Below are 17479 nucleotides of genomic sequence, written 5' to 3'. Positions count from 1 at the left end.
TGTACTTTGGTGAGGAAAGTAAGCTTACTCTGCAATAAAATGATGGAGACTAGCTATTTCACACTCATAATTATACTTGTGATCCATCCTATATATTGAACTCAATTCCAGTGTGTCTAATTTAAGGAGCCTCCAGACTCACTGCCATTACACTCACTGTATCCCTTCACTGTATTTACCACTGTACTGCAAACAGAAAATAAAACCATAATTAATTTTGAGAAACCTAGAGTGTTACTAAACTTCATTGAGATTTCATTTTCAGTATTGCTAGAAAATCTAGAACAGACTCGGATGTTAACATTTTCTCCAGGCATACTTCCATAGAGATTGCTGCTATTGCTATGCCATATAAGATAAGTACCAGTTATTTTCAGTTACTGAGATAGATACTATGCATTTATTACAAATGATGAAAATTATATTTCTTGAATAATTCTAATAGAGGATGGAGTGGTGAATGGTGAATGGAAATGGGAGAAATTTCCAAAGAACATTAATGTAAATGGTCCTGATTTAAAATATAATTCTTCTACTTTAAGTGTATACACTTCTCTAAATTTTCTTACACCTATAAGTAGGTAACAGCAGAAATTGCACAATGAAACTGGTATCTTATTCTTTAATTTAATCATATAAAAATTACCAAATTCTCCTTTTAATATAGATGAAAAAATTTAATAAACTTCCACAGTCAAAACTGGAATATGAGGCAATTTATACAATTTTGTATTTCTTGTTTCCACTTTTTAAGGTAAAGTGTTCTATGAATCTTATTCTTTAATATTTTTCTTTAGATTTGGTAACCCTGAATATAAAATAATGCCCCACCAGTGTAACCTGGCTTATTGTACCCTCAATGAATCCCCAACAATAAAAAAAAATAATAATAATAATGCCCCACCCAGAGACAGGAACTCAAAAACCATCCTATAGAAATGCTGCACTGTTCAAATATTACTGTATGGCAAATTATCTACATTATTTATACTACGTTTGTAATATAAAATGGAAATCTTAATATATATGTTGGTTGGACTTGTCTCTCCTCTCTTTTCTAGCACCTTATCTTTTCTCATTTCATCTTTCATGTTATTTTTTTTTGCATACTGGGATAATTAAAAATAGCCCTTATCAAAGATTTGATTTTTTATAGTGACTACTGGCCCTTTATGATAAAGACAAATTTAATTCTTTCCATCGTATCAGTAGTTTCTGTGCAGTGTTTTCTTAAACTAACCAGAAACAATTTTATTTTTCCTGTTTTTCAGTTTGTACTTGTTTTTTAAAAATATACTAAGAAACAATATTTTTCTAAAATGTATTACTATATTAAATTTTCTCTGGTATCAGAAACTTTGGTAACTTTTAAAATATAAAGGTAAAAATATTCTTTGAAAGAATTTGGGCATTTTTTTTAATTAATGTCTTTTTTAAAACTAATTCACAAATGTTAATTGCTCATATCCCAACATAGAAATTTCAGATGTCAAAACTATTTTGAAACAACACCTACAGTCAAGAAAATAGAGGCCTGAGGCAGAGCTCAGAGCACAAGTCTTTTAAAAAGTACTAGTTGCCAGAAAGTACTTATTGACTATAAGCCATCAGCTTCACACTCCTATCAAATCAAATACAGAAGCAAATACAAAGCAGACAGATGTAAAGGCTACTAGATTAATATGGTATTAATTAGGGCTATCATTCTCTAACTTAGCGGTCTCGTCTTAAAATTAAGTTTAAAAGTCAATAAAAAAGCAAAACCTGGCTATTTTGATCACTATAGTTTTATAGTATAGCCTGAAGTCTGGTAACGTGATACCTCCTGATCTGGTTTTATTTCTGAATAGTGTATTTGCTATTCAAGATTTTTTCTGATTCCATATAAAACGAAGCACTATTTTTCAAGCTCTTTAAAGTATGATGATGCTGCCTTAATAGGGACTGCAGTAAATTTGTAGATTGCTTTGGAAAGTATAGACATTTTAACAATGTTGATTCTTCCCAACCATGAGCATGGTATGTTCTTCCATTTGTTAACATCTTCAGCGATTTCTTTTCTCAGAGTTTCATAATTCTCTTTATACAGATCTTTCACATCCACAAAAATGGAGAGGTAGATATATGGAACAGAATAGAGAACCAAGAGATGAACCCAGACACTTCTAGTCGTTTGATCTTTGACAAACCTATCAAAAACATTCAATGGGGGAAAGATTCCCTATTTAACAAATGGTGCTGGGTGAACTGGCTGGCAACCTGTAGAAGAATGAAACTGGAACCCCATCTCTCACCACTAACAAAGATTGATTCTCACTGGATAAAAGATTTAAACTTAGGACATGAAACTATAAAAATATTAGAAGATAGTGCAGGGAAAATGCTTGAACAAATTGGCCTGAGAGAATTTTTTATGAAGAATATCCCCCCCCCACTGCCAGGCAATTGAAGCAAAATCAAAATTGTATTACTGGAATCTGATGAAACTAAAAAGCTTCTGCACAGCAAAGAGCACAGTAAATAAAGCAAACAGACAGCCTTTCAAATGGGAAAAGATATTTGCAGGTTATGCTTCTGACAAAGGTCTGATAACTAGAATCCATAGAGAGCTCAAACTAATCAGTAAGGAAAAAAAACATAACCAGGAAAAAAAACATAACCCCATTTCTATGTGGACAAGAGACTTGAACAGAAACTTCTCTGAAAAAGACAGGTGAATAACTTTACAAACACATGAAAAAATGCTTATCATCTTTAATCATCAGAGAAATGCAAACCTAAACCACTTTGAGATATCATCTAACTATAGTAAGATTAGCCCACATAACAAAATCCCAAAATGACAGACATTGGCATGATGCGGAGAGAAGAGAACACTTCCTCACTGCTGGTGGGAATGCAAGCTAATATGGCCTTTTTGGAAAGAAGTTTGGAGAATATTCAAGGAACTAAAAGTGGACCTACTGTTTGATCCTGCAATCCCCCTACTACGTATTTTCCCAGGTGATCAAAAATCATTTTATAACAAAGACATTTGCACCAGAATGTTTATTGCATCCCAATTCATAATTTCAAGTCATGGAAGCAACCCAAGTGCCCATTGGCCCATGAATGGATTAACAAATTGTGGTATATGTACACCTTGGAATACTGTGCAGACATAAAAAGGATGGAGACTTCACATCTTTTATATTTACCTGAATGGAGCTGAAACATATTCTTCTTGGTAAAGTTTCTCAAGAATGGACAAAGAGTATCCAATGTATTCAGTACTACTGTGAAATTAGTATATAATCACCTACACATTCATGGGAATGGTAAAACATAACTATAGTCCAGAAAGAAGGCGGGAAGAGAAAAGAGAGGGGAAGGGAGGAGGAAGGGTTTTGGGGGGGATCCAACCTAGTATGCATAATGTAATGATACATTTCTATACTATTACGAATAGAGTATGAATGTTTTTGCCACAACAAGTAAGCAAGGAGATGGTTATGTTAATCAGTTAGATGTAAGCATTCCACATTATATATCAGTCAACACATTTTACCCCATAAATCCATTAATTACACAGTTATGATTTAATAAATAATTTTTGAAAAAAAAGCAAAACCACATAATGTCAGAATTATCCCACTGAATTAAATTGTAGGGAAGAACAAAAGGAAAATCTTTATGTATATGAGCATAACAACTAATAGGATTCTAAGATAAATCCAAAGGTGTAAAGGGTATGAATGAAGAATTCTAAACTCTTTTTACAGTATTTTTTTTCCATTTTTTACATTAATACAGGTATCTAAAATTCTTCTTACAAGGATTAGTTGAGGTACTGGAAACTGAGAAAATTAGAATTTGAGATCACCTTTAAATGTGCATTTTATTTAATTCCTATGTGTACTTAGCTATCCATGAAAACATAATGGATATTCAAGACAATATTTAACCACTTGGCAGGCCACAAGGAATGCCTTCTAATAAATCACTGGATTTGAATGAAAAACATGCGAAGTATCAGCAACACTGGAAGCTAGAAAACAATGTAGCATAGCTTTGAAATTTCTAAAGAATAATTTCTGTTAACCATTGTGATGAAAATGTGTCAAAGGGTCTATGAAGCTAGTGTATGATGTCCCATGATCATATCAATGTACACAGCTATGATTTAATAAAAAAAAAAGAATTTCAACCTAAAATCCTACAATAATAAGTATAAATAAAAAAACACTTTCGTACAATAGATTCTCAAAAAAATTACCTCATTTGCATCTTTTTTCAAGATGCTAGTGAGCACCTATTTTACAAAAGCAAGGAAGTAAACCAAGAAAAGATATGAGATTCAAGAAAAAGGAAATCTAATACACAGTAGAAGCAAAGGAAATTCCCAGGATGTCGAAAGAGGAAGTCTCAGGATGATGGTTATTTACTTAATTTAGACAGCAACCATTCAAGATTAGAGCAAGATTCCAGGAAGATTCTCTTCAGGAGAGAAGTGGGAAAGAGTTTTTATTTGTATAGAAAATTACAGAGTTGTGGAAGGGTATGAAGGGATTTAGCCATAGGTTTAAAGAAAATTAAGTAAATGGGGAAAAATCAGACAATTAATAAAAAATAAAAACTTGTTCAAGAAACAAAATGTAATTTTACTATACCCCTTGGTCCACTAGTGAACAGTATTTAAATAGGCATAATAATCAATATAAATTTAAACAAAAATTATGATGCAAACCAGATGTGGTGCCTCACACCTATAATCCTAACACTTTGGGAGGAGGATCACTTGAGGCCAGGAGTGTGAGGCCAGCCTGAGCAATAGCAATACCCTGTCTCTACAAAAAAAAAAATTTTTTCAACTAGCCAGGTGGTGACACACACCACCAGCTACTTGGGAGACTGAGATGGGAAGATTACTTTAGCCCTGAAGTTAGCTAGGATCACATCACTATACTCCAGCCTAGGCAACAAATCAAGACCCCTGTCTCTTGGGGGAAAAAATTTTTGAGGGCTCAGCGCCTGTGCCTCAAGCAGCTAGGGTGTCAGCCACGTACACCTGAGCTGGTGGGTTCGAATCCAGCCCGGGCCCACCAAACAACAATGATGGCTGCAACCAAAAAATAGTCGGGCGTTGTGGCAGGCGCCTGTAGTCCCAGCTACTTGGGAGGTGGAGGCAGGAGAATCACTTAAGCCCAGGAGTTGGAGGTTGCTGTGAGCTGTGATGCTACAGCACTCTACCCAGGGTGACAGCTTGAGGCTTTTTTGAGGGAAGTTAATTTAGAAGATAGGTGAGGAGTTAAAAGAGTTATATAAGAGAGTGGAAAGCTTCATCTAATTTATAAGAATTCCACTGGATAATGAATAAAATTGTTTAGCTAATAAAGGTAGAAATATGGGAGTAAACACTAGAAGAAGCAACTCAAAAAAATGAATGTGACCACCTCTAAGGAAGTAAAGTGTGAGACAGGAGTAGAGGTGAGGGTTGGAGGCAGAGGACATTTTGTCACCCTTTACCATTATTTGACTTGTAAAACTATAGATTAGCAAAAATAAAAATTCTAAAAGCACAAATAATACCAGATTGGTAAAGATAAATCAGGCAAATGTGAACAACAGTAGGGAAAAAAAACAGGATGATATTAACACAAAAAAGTTAATTTTCAAGGTAAAATGCATTAAGCAAGATAAAAAAAGGTCAGTTTCTAGTAATAAGAGGTTAAATTTATAATGAAGTACATCTAATAATATAGCATCAAAATACAAAGTAATAGGCATAGTGGTACATCTGTGGAGTCCCAGCTACTTGAGAGGTTACGGAGGGGGGATCCCTTGAACCCAGGAGTTCGAGACTGCAGTGAGCTATGAATGTGTATTGCACTCCATCCTGGGCAACAGAGAAAAACCCTGTCTAAAAAGTAAATAAATGAATAAATTCTATAAATTGACATGTAAGTGGAAATCTGAGAAAAAAAAGAAAAACACAAATACCAGGTAAAGGAAACATAACTGTGATAGAGGACTTTAATATCATGATCATAACTGAGACTTGCATAAGTCTAAAAAATATTATATATAAATAGAACTATTTGGAATTTGTGCCTTACTAAGAGGAAGCTATTTCTTTTCTGGCATCCATGTTCCAAACTTTTATTATATTTTAGTCATAATAATATAATAAATTCATAAAGTTGTCAATATCCTCTCACTATGATGAGTTTTAGGTATAGACAAAGAGAGCATTGTGAAAAAAGAGAGACTAACACCCTAGCAAGCAAGGTTGCCTAGTGAGATGGCAACAATTGGGTTGGTATAGATACTGCCTGGGGTCCTATGCCCTAGGCCAGTGGTTCTCACCCTTCCTAATGCCATGGCCCTTTAATACAGTTCCTGTGGTTCGCAACCCACAGGTTGAGAACTGCTACCCTACCATGACAACACCCATTCCTTAAGCCATGGCATGAGTTATAGCTTACTTTAGCCCACTATCTACCCCTCAAAATATTACCAGCCATCTTAGTTGATAATACACACAGGAGAAAATTACCTCATGGCAAAAATCACAAAGTATCTGAGAAGCACAGTACCTTAAGAGACCAAAAAAAAAAAAAAAAAAAAAACTCACATTAGCTATTCCTTACATATGTACCTTAAAGAAGCAAATTTTTAAAATAAGTAATAAAACCATCAGCTTGCTGCATCTTTGAGAGAATATCTCCAGACTTCACATTCATGCTTAACTTTTTTTTTCTTTCTCTTGACCTTATCCATTTTTTCATACAAATTTTACAGATAACTTTACCTCAGAGTTACCACATAACTTGAAAATAATTTCATCCCACTAATTCCACTTTGGAAGAATGTCTAGTATATCTTTTTTTTTTTTTTTACAATAGACAAATCATGTTTACTAAAAATTTCTTTGAATTTCCAACACAATGGCCTTATTTTAAGATAACAAGAAGGATGCCAAACTTCAGAGCAAAATGGAAGACATTTTCTGCCAAGGCAAATGTTCAGGTCCAACTTCCCAGAGGCTTCCTGATACAGCTGGCATTCCATGTGAAATCTTCTTCACTGCATAACCATCAGTATATCTGTGGTCTACTGCTTTATCTCCCATTATCAAGGGAGAGAGAAAGTGCTTGCTGGCAGACATTATTTAAGTAGTGTGGGATGATATGTGCTCCTTCACGTGAGGGCTTCTAGAATATAGTCCAGCCACCTCGCTCTTGGATCATATGTAGTTGGGAAGCATGTACTATGTTATATCAAGCCAGGTTTTAAGAATTAAAAACAGAGTCAGTCACAATCCTCAGTGCTGTAGGGAGTTTACAGGGCATTCAAACAAAAGATTAATGAAATGTCTACACAGTTTGTGGCAAGGCACAGAAAATTAAATTTCAAACCGTGAAAGGGGTTGGTTCCCCATCACTTAGGGACTGGGCTGCCTGCCTGGAGTGGGAGCTGACATACAAATCCAATTCTATTGAGGGTCTATACCTGGTAATTAACAAAAAAACATGATAAAACTAAATTCTCTAATTCTTTTCTTTTGAGGAAAATGGCTCCTAAGGGAGTGCATAAAGTTAGAATCCCTTTCTACGGTCTTGCCTATTCAGCCATCCAGAGCTTAAAGGTTCTGTCATATGAGTAAGTGGCTATGAGCTGCCCATCGGAAGGAATGTCTAGACCCATCACTTTGCCTTCATGACCCACCAGAGTCTTCCGTGGAGACGAGCCTGGATGGGTCCAGATCTTGGCTGTGTTATCATAGGCACCAGTGAGCAAGGAGTTCCCATGGATGGGCTCAAACCTGACACCAGTCACTAAGTTCTCATGGGCAAGGATGGTATAGATGCAACATCACTACTGAAGGTCCCATACTTTACACGTGTTGTCACCACTGCCAGTAGCAATGTGGAAACCATTGGGGGAGAAATTTATTCCATAGATTTCCTTCAGATGGCCTTCTAGGAACATAATACAACATCCTGTGCATAGGTCCCAAACTCGACCAAATGGATCCAGTGCCAGCCAAAGGGCAATCGTGATGGAAGGCAATGTCCTGCACAGCCATGCTATGGCCCTCCTGATACAGGATTTCTTCTTGAGCCTCCAGAGCACCATGAACGGTCATAGCAGGTAGTGCCCAGGAAACATCCTGATGGATGCCATATTATGTGGGCCACACACTGTATGGCCTTCAATATCTGCCACTGGTTCATCACTATCAAGACTCCAAAGCTTCACAGAGCCATCAGCAGCACAAGAAGCCAGGTTGACATCTTTTTGGTCCAAGGAGATAGTGGATTTGGGATGGAATACAATTGCTCCTACATTTGTGTTATGGCCTCGAAGAATATGAAGGAGGTTGCAATCAGGAACAGACCAGAACTTGCAAAACCCACTCCAACAAGCGGTGGCCAACATCTTGGAATTAGGACTGAAGTGACAGTAGGAGATAGGCTGATCCATCCCCGAACTGACTGCAGAAATCATTCAAAGAGATTTATGTAGTTCCTGCATCTGGGAGGTTCTTCTTGTCTCAGGAATTTCTTTATGGAAATGAGCCTCTTCCAAGCGCTTTATTGCTCTGGGCAGTGAATAAGCTATCCATAGTCTAGCCACTTTCAAGCTATTTGGTCCCTTCATGATACCAGGTTTGTTGATACTCTTTTTTGGACTTCTTAGATTTCTCATCATCCTTCTTGGTCTTTTTTAAGGCATCAGTACCAACTACTGAGAGGATATTTCTTAACCTTTCTCTTCTTTCAGCTGGACCCTCTCCAAAAAGTGTGATGGGTTCCCCCAAGGCTCTGAGGCAAGCCTGGACCTCTGAGTCATCTGTGGAAACATTGATTTGCCGGGCTTGCCTCCTTCTTTCAAATTCAGCCAGTACTTCTGCCTGTAGCTCACTGATGTGCTCCTCAATTTCAAACACTTCTCCAGAGGTATATATTAATATTTCCTGCTTCGATTCCTGCTTTAAGTCCTTCTTTTCCCAAAATCCCACACTTTCCTTTGGCCAGACGCTCCCTCTCCTTCTCTTCCAAACTTCCATAATAGATGTATGATTTCTTCACAAGAGGAGCAACTAAATAATGAGGTGCTTTAGTTTTAGCTGCCATGGAGTAGGCCTGTAAGGAAGCTATGGGAAGCTCTAGAGCCATAAAGCTCCAGTGAAAGTCTAGCTGTCTGTCTAGTGTATCTTTGCATTATTAAGGCAATAATTTTCTTCTCACTCTTTCATTACTCAGAAGTAAGGTGAGAGTCTATCAATTTGAATTAGTTTTTCTACCGACAACTACATTAGAAGAAATATATTTTTTAAATTATTTTATTTTAACACTTTTTTATTGTTTGGGATTCATTGAGGGTACAAAGAATTAGCTTACACTGATTGCATTTAGATAAAGTCCCTCTTATAATTGTGTCCCACCCCCAAGAGGAGTGCCATACACTCCCCTTTTCCCCTGCCCCTCCCCCCTCATTCTCCTCTGCCTCACTATGTGTTAGGTCATCTATTGCCTTCATACTAGAATTGAGTACATTGGATTCTTATTTCTCCATTCTTGTGATGCTTTACTAAGAAGAATGTCTTACACCTCAATCCAGGTTAATACAAAAGATGTAAAGTCTCTATCTCTTTTAATGGGTGAGTAATATTCCATGGTATACATATACCACAGTTTGTTAATACATTCCTGGGTTGGTGGGATTTAGGTTGTTTCCACATTTTGGAAATTGTAAATTGAGCTGTGATAAACAGTCTAGTGCAAACATACTTATGATAAAAGGATTTTTTTCTTCTAGGTAGATGCCCAGTAATGGGATTGCAGGATCAAATAAGATGTCTAATTTGAGTTCTTTGAGGATTCTCCATACTTCCATCCAAAAAGGTTGTATTAGTTTTCAGTCCCACCAGCAGTGTAAAAGTGTTCCCTTCACTCCACTTTCACACCAGCATCTGCAGCTTTGAGACTTTATGATGTGTGCCATTCTCACTGGGTGATACTTAAGGGTAGTTTTGATTTGCATTTCTCTGACGATAAGGAATGATGAGCACTTTTAATCTTCTTAAATAAAACAATTTTCAACTCAGAATTCTATATCCTGCTAAGCTAAGCTTTAAAATGGATGGATAAATCAAAACTTTTACTAATATGCAAACATGGAGGAAATTTGCTACAAGACCATCTCTACAAGAAAATTTAGACCTATTCTCCACACTGACCATCACAATGGACCACCAGCAAAATAAGCACCCAGAAGGTAAAGGACAAAACCTACTCTCCACAGTGAGGCAAAGAATAAAACTAAGCAATGGACAGTCCCCTAATGAGATGGAAAGAACACCACCACACTTATCATTTCTCTCAATAAATATAAATGGTTTGAATTCCCCACTGAAGAGACACAGGTTGGCTGTTTGGGGGAAAAAAAAAAAAAAAAGCACAGGCTATCTATATGCTGTCTCCAGGAAACTCACCTAGTCTTGAAGGACAACATAAGACTTAGAGTGAAAGGTTAGAAAACAGTATTTCAGACAAAGGGAAATCAAAGGAGGAGTCACAATTGTATTTTCAGATACAAGTGGATTTAAAGCAACTAAAGTCAAGAAAGACAAAGATGGCCACTTCACACTGGCCAAGGGAACAATACAACAGGAAAACATTTCAGTTCTAAATATTTGTATACCAAACTTAAATGGTCCCAGATTTATGAAAGAGATGTTAATTGGTCTGAGCAACATGATATCCTGTAACTCCACAATAGCTGGGAATTTTAACACCCCTCTTAGAGAGCTGGACAAATCCTCTAAACAGAAACTAAACAAAGGTACAAGGGACTTAAATGCGACCCTAGGACAATTGGGCTTAATAGATACATATAGAATATACTATCCCAAAGCTGAGAAATACACATTTTTCTCATCAGCCCATGGAACAGTCACCAAAATAGATCATATTCTAGGACACAAATCAAACCTCAACAAAATAAAAAGAATTAAAATTATACCTTATATTTTCTCAGACCATCAGGCAATAAAGGTGGAACTCAACTCCAATAAAAATTTTAATCCCCTCACAAGGGCATGGAAATTAAACAACCTTATGGTGAATGACAGTTGGGTCAAGGAAATCAAAGAAGGAAATCATTAACCTCCTTGAACATAACAACAGTGAAGATACAAGCCACCAAAACCTATGGAACATTGCAAAAGCAAAAGAGGGAAATTTTTAGATGCCTACATCCAAAAAAACAGAAAGAGAGCACATCAGCAATCTAATGAATCATCTTAAAGAAATGGAAAAGGAAGAGCAATCCAATCCCAAACCTAGCAGAAGAAAATAAATAACCAAACTTAAATCAGAATTAAATGAAATTGAAAACAAAAGAATCATTCAGAAAATTAAAGAAACAAAAAGCTGGTTTTTCAAAAATAAGTAAAATCGATAAACCATTGGCCAGATTAGCTAAAAACAGAAAAGTGAAATCTTTTTTTTTTTTTTTTTTTGTAGAGACAGAGTCTCACTGTACCATCCTCGGGTAGAGTACCATGACATCACATGGCTCACAGCAACCTCTAACTCTTGGGCTTACGCAATTCTCTTGCCTCAGTCTCCTAAGCAGCTGGGACTACAGGAGCCTGCCACAACACCCGGCTATTTTTTTGTTGCAGTGTGGCCAGGGCTGGGTTTGAACCCGCCACCCTCGGCATATGGGGCTGGCACCCTACTCACTGAGCCACAGGCGCCACCCATAAAAGTAAAATCTTTAATAACCTCAATCAGAAATGGAGAGAAATAACACCACAGAGATACATTATTTCTGACTACTACAAAAAACTCTATGCCCAGAAGTTGAACAATGTGGAGGAAATGGAGCAATATCTCAAATCACACTATCTCCCTTGACTTAACCAGAAAGAAATAGATATCTTGAATAGATTCATGTCAAGCCCTGAGATTGAAGAAATAATAATAAAGCTGTTAACAAAAAAAGCCCAGGACCAGATGGCTTCACACCAGAATTCTATCAAATCTTCAAAGATGAGCTTGTACTTATACTTCAGAACCTGTTCCAAAACACTGAGAAAGAAGGAACATTCCCCCAACACATTCTATGAAGCATTTATCACCCTAATTCAAAACCAGGAAAAGAACCAACTAAAATAGAGAACTAAAGACCAATTTCACTAATAAATATCAATGCAAAAATACTCAACCTAATCTTGGCTAATAGATTGCAGCTACACATTTAAAAAACTATTTGTCACAATCAAATAGGCTTCATCCCAGGGATGCAAAGCAGGTTTAACATACTCAAAGCCATTAATGTAATTCACCATATCAATAGAAGCAAAAACAAAGACCATATGATCCTCTCAATAAATGCAGAAAAAGCATTTGATAAAATTCAGCATCTTCTTCTAACGAACACTTAAGAAAATAGACATAGGTATCACATTTCTTAAGCTGATTAAAGCTATCTATGAGAAACCCACAGGTAATATCATACTGAATGGAGTAAACCTGAAAGCTTTTCCACACAGAATTGGTACTAGACAAAGATGTCTACTATCACCACTACTATTCAGCATAGTGCTGGAATGTCTAGGTAATGCAGTCATACCTGAGAAGGATATAAAGGGCATCTAAATAGGGGCAAAAGAGGTCAAACTCTCACTCTTTGCTGATCTTGCACTTAGAAAATCCCAGAAACCACAAGACTTGTGAAAGTGATCAAGAATGCAGTAACATCTCAGGGTATAAAATCAATATCCACAAATTAGTAGCCTTTGTATATGCCAATAACAGCCAAGTTGAGAAGCTAATCAAAGATACAATTTGCTTCACAGTAACTTCAAAGAAAATGAAATATCTAGGAATATACCTAACAAAAGAGGTGAAGAACCTCACAAAGAGAATTGTGAAACCCTAAGAAAAGATATAGCAGAAGACATTAACAAATAGAAGAATATACCATGCTCTTGGCTGGTGTCAACCAAGGATCAACATGGGTAAAATATCTATACCCCTCAAAGCAGTCTACAGATTCAATGCAATCTTATACCAACATCATACTTTGAAGAAATGGAAGAAATAGTTCTTTGTTTTGTGTGGAACCAGAAAAAAAACCATATAACCAAGGCAATTTTTAAATAAAAACAAAGCTGGAGGCATCACTTTACTAGATTTCAGGCTATATTATGAGTCCACAGTGATTAAAACAGCATGATATTTGGCATTAAAAATAAGAGACATAGACATATGAAACCAAAAAGAAAATTAAAAGATGAAACCAGTCTCTTATAGCTATCCAATCTTTGATAAACCAAACAAAAGTATATACTGGGGAAAATAACACCCCCTATTCAGTAAGTGGTGATGGAGGAACTAGACAATCACATGTAAAAGATTGAAACTGGGCCTGCACCTTTCACCACTGACAAAAATTGACTCAACATGGATAAAAGATTTAAATCTAAGACATGAAATGATTAAAAAAAAAAAAAAAAAACCCTAGAAGAAAGTATGGGAAAAACTCTTGAGGATGTCTTCTTTTATGAAGAAGACTTCCGTGGCAGTTGTGACAACAAAAACAAATGGACTTAAGCTGAAAAGCATCTGTAAAGCTACAGACATAACAATTAAAGCAAAAAGACAACCTTCGGAATGGGAAAAGATATTTGCAGGGTATCAATCTGACAAAAGGTTGATAACTAGAATCAACAGAGAACTCAAATTAATCAACAAAAAAAGACCAAACATTCCCATCTATCACTGGGCAATATACATAAACAGAATCTTCTTGGAGGAAGACATGAATGGCTAACAAACATGAAAAAATGTTTATTGTCCTTAATCATCAGAGAAATGCAAATCAAAACCACCTTGAGATATCACCTAACCCCAGTGAGAATAGCTGACATCACAAAGTCTCAAAGCTGCAGATGCCAGCATGGATATGGAGAGAAGGGAACACTTTTACACTCCCGGTGGGACTGCCAACTAATAAAACCTTTCTGGAAGGAAGTATGGAGAATCCTCAAAGAACTCAAATTAGACCTCCCATTTGATTCCACAATCTGATTACTGGGCATCTACCCAGAAGGAAAAAAAATTTATAAGGACATTCGCACTAAACTGTTTATCGTAGATCAATTTACAGTTGCCAGTATGTGGAAACAATATAAATACCCACCAACCCAGGAATGGATTAACAAGCTGTGATAAATGTATACTATGGGATACTATTCAGCCATTGATGAAGACTACATCTTTTGTACTAACCTGGATGGAGTTCAAACATATTTTTCTTTTTTCTTTATTAAATCATAGCTGTGTACATTAATGCAATCATGGGGCACCATACACTGGTTTTATAGACCGAAACATATTTTTCTTAGTGAACTATCACAAGAATGGAGAAGCAAGTATCCAATATATTCAATACTAAAATGAAGCCAGTAGATTATCTGATACACACCCACATTAGAGAAGAAATTCAATTCAAGGTGAATGTAGGGGGAATGAGGGAAGGAGGAGAGGGGAGGCGCAAGGGGGATGGGTATGCTCCCACTTAATCAGCATAGTGTCAGGGTGTATAACACACCTTTGGGGGCAGGACACAATTATAAGAGGGACTCTGTCTAACCAATGCAAACATTGTAACCTATTTCTTTGTGCCCCCAAATTAATCTGAAATTTAAAAAAAAAAAATAGAATAAGAAGTCAAAATCACAGACTGGGAGAAAATATTAAAAAAAAAAAAAAAAGATGAAAACAAAGTCATACACCGGAGTACACATCTAATACACAAATGTTATACAAATACAACTCTGAAAAGTCAACAATAAGAAAACAATCTAGTGGGCGGCGCCTGTGGCTCAAGGAGTAGGGCGTCGGTCCCATATGCCGGAGGTGGCAGGTTCAAACCTAGCCCCGGCCAAAAAACTACAAAAAAAAAAAAAAAAAATCTAGCTAACATATGCACAAAAGATCTGAACCAATACCTTACTAAAGAAGGTACACAGATGTCAAATAAACAAAAGATACTTAACATCACATCATTAGGGAATTACAAATTTAAGCAGTAAGATGCCACTACACACCTATTAGAATGGTCAGAATACAGAATGCTAACACCACGAAATGCTGGCAAGGATATGGGACAACCAGAACTCTCATTCCTTGCTGGTGGGTATGCCAAATGGTACAGTCCCTTTGGAAGACAGTTTGGCAGTTTCTTACGAAACTAAACCAGCAATCATGCTCATTATTTTAAACAAATGAGTTGAAAACTCATGTCCACACGAAAACCTACACACAGTTTATAGCAGTGTACTCAATTTCCAAACCTTGGAAGCAATCAGTAGGTGAATGAATAAACTAGTACATCCAGAAAATGGAATATTACTCAGCACTAAAAATAAATGGGCTAAAAAGCCATGAAAAGACATGGAGGAACATTAAATGCATATTACTAAGTGAAGAGCCATTCTGAAAGTGAAAGAATCTTAAAAGGTTACATACAATATGATTCTAACTATATGACATCATGTAAGAGAGACTGTCAAAAGATCAGTTGTTAGGGTGGAGGGACAGGTGAAAAGCACAGTACGGAGGATTGTTAGGACAGTGAAATTATTCTATTTGATACTAGAGGATTTCCCAAAAGAGGCCATACATAGGAAAACTGGGAAATTGTAGCTAAATATACCTATAGTTACAAAATAGTCATCAAAAAATCTTACAAAGTATTCTCTGTGTGTTGGCCACTTCTTTGTAAAATTTTGCAATGAATATTTTGTAAAACAAAGTACATTTAGCTACAATTTCCTGGTTTCCCTATGTATGGCAACTTTAGGGGAGATTTTAAGACACCCTTTATAATAGAATGTGCAACACCAAGAGTGAACCCTAAGGTAAACCTATGGACTTTGGATGATAATGACGTGTCGATGTAGGTTCATCAGTTGCAATAAATGTACTACTGTACCACTCTGGTGTAAGATGTTGACAGTGGGGGAGACTGTGCATGTCTGCTGCAGAGGGTCTGTAGGACCTCTATACTTTCTGCTCAGTTTTGCTGCCAATCTACTACTGGCTTAAAAGATAAAGTCTAGGGGGGTTTTTTTGTTTTTTTTTGTTGTTGTTGTTTTTTATAATGGTACCCATGTTAAAGAGCAGAACCTTTAACATATTACTTTCTTACGTTTAATATCATAATCAGTTGCAGATTTTTTTTGCCATATTGAAAACATTGAAATAGTGTCATTTTTTTCTCATTAGTCTATCACAGTAGTTATGACAGTATTTTCTTTATATTCCTGTCTTCTAGAAAGGGAACATAATACATTGTTGAAACTTGTTTTCCATATAAATGACAATTTTCATATCACCAGACTCAATCAGTTCAATCAAATTCTCCAAAAGAATTAGGAAATTAAATGTTTGAAACAGTTCAGAATTTAAATGCTAATCTTAAGAAAATATGTATACCTGCATATTGTTGCCTTTGGTATTTCTGAAATTTGATTTCCTGAAATCAAATCTAAGATTGCTTTAAGAGAGCTAAGCTGAGACTCAGTGCCTGTGGCTCAAGTGACTAAGGCGCCAGCCACATACATCTGAGCTGGCGGGTTCAAATCCAGCCCAAGCCCGCCAAACAACAATGATGACTGAAACCAAAAAAATAGCCGGGCATTGTGGCAGGCGCCTGTAGCTGGGACTACAGCTTGGGGAGAGGCAGGAGAATCACTTGAGCCCAGGAGTTGGAGGTTACTGTGAGCTGTGATGCTACGGCACTCTACCCAAGGGGACAGCTTGAGGCTCTGTCTTAAGAAAAAAAAAGATAGCTAAGCAGAGCATAATGTCATTTTTATACTTCAAACGTATGAAAGGTAGGCCCATATGGTGTCCTGAATACCTTTATAGCAAAAAGAGTAACATGCTGATTCCTAATCGTTTTTTTTTCACACTAATGTGAGAGTCACAATATTTGAATTTGTTAGGCAGAGTCCTTCTTGTAGTTGTGTCCCTCACTAAAAGGTGAATATACTGATTCTTGATGGTACTATATAATAATCACTATTCCAATAATTTAATCTCGAAGATTAAAATTCAAAGCAAAGAGATACTCAGATATACTGCATTTAGTTTTAAAGTTAATCTTGTTCAAAGATATACTACCCCTTCAAAAAATCTCTGGATAGAAGTGTATTGCAATATAATTTGTTTCCCTTATAATGTTGTGTTTAATTGTATGTATATATTTAAAAATACTATTCTGAGAATAATTCTGAATAGGATTCAGTAAGTTACTTACTGAGTAAAAGGGAGTCCATGGTCCATGAGTCTTACTTAACTCATTCTTAAAAGAGTTAAGAATGTCTGTGTTGACTCAGCGCCTGGAGCTCAGTGGCTAGAGTGCTGGCCACATACACCAGGGCTGGCGGGTTTGAATCCAGCCCGGACCTACT

At 36.4% G+C, this 17479-nt stretch overlaps 1 protein-coding gene and 1 pseudogene across 1 annotated transcript in view; one reads left to right on the top strand and one right to left on the bottom strand.

Annotated features, from left to right (window-relative positions):
• The window catches only part of BOLL (boule homolog, RNA binding protein), a 57944-nt gene that overhangs the window by 33400 nt on the left and 7065 nt on the right, over nucleotides 1-17479 (top strand). The gene's annotated exons all lie outside the window — the stretch shown is intronic.
• Nucleotides 7603-9161, bottom strand: LOC128590405 (U4/U6 small nuclear ribonucleoprotein Prp4-like; annotated as a pseudogene).

The sequence above is a fragment of the Nycticebus coucang genome, chromosome 7, assembly GCF_027406575.1.
Source record: "Nycticebus coucang isolate mNycCou1 chromosome 7, mNycCou1.pri, whole genome shotgun sequence".
Classification (NCBI taxonomy): domain Eukaryota; kingdom Metazoa; phylum Chordata; class Mammalia; order Primates; family Lorisidae; genus Nycticebus; species Nycticebus coucang.
Note: the sequence above shows the minus strand (reverse complement) of the source record. Positions and strands in the feature narration are given on the sequence as shown.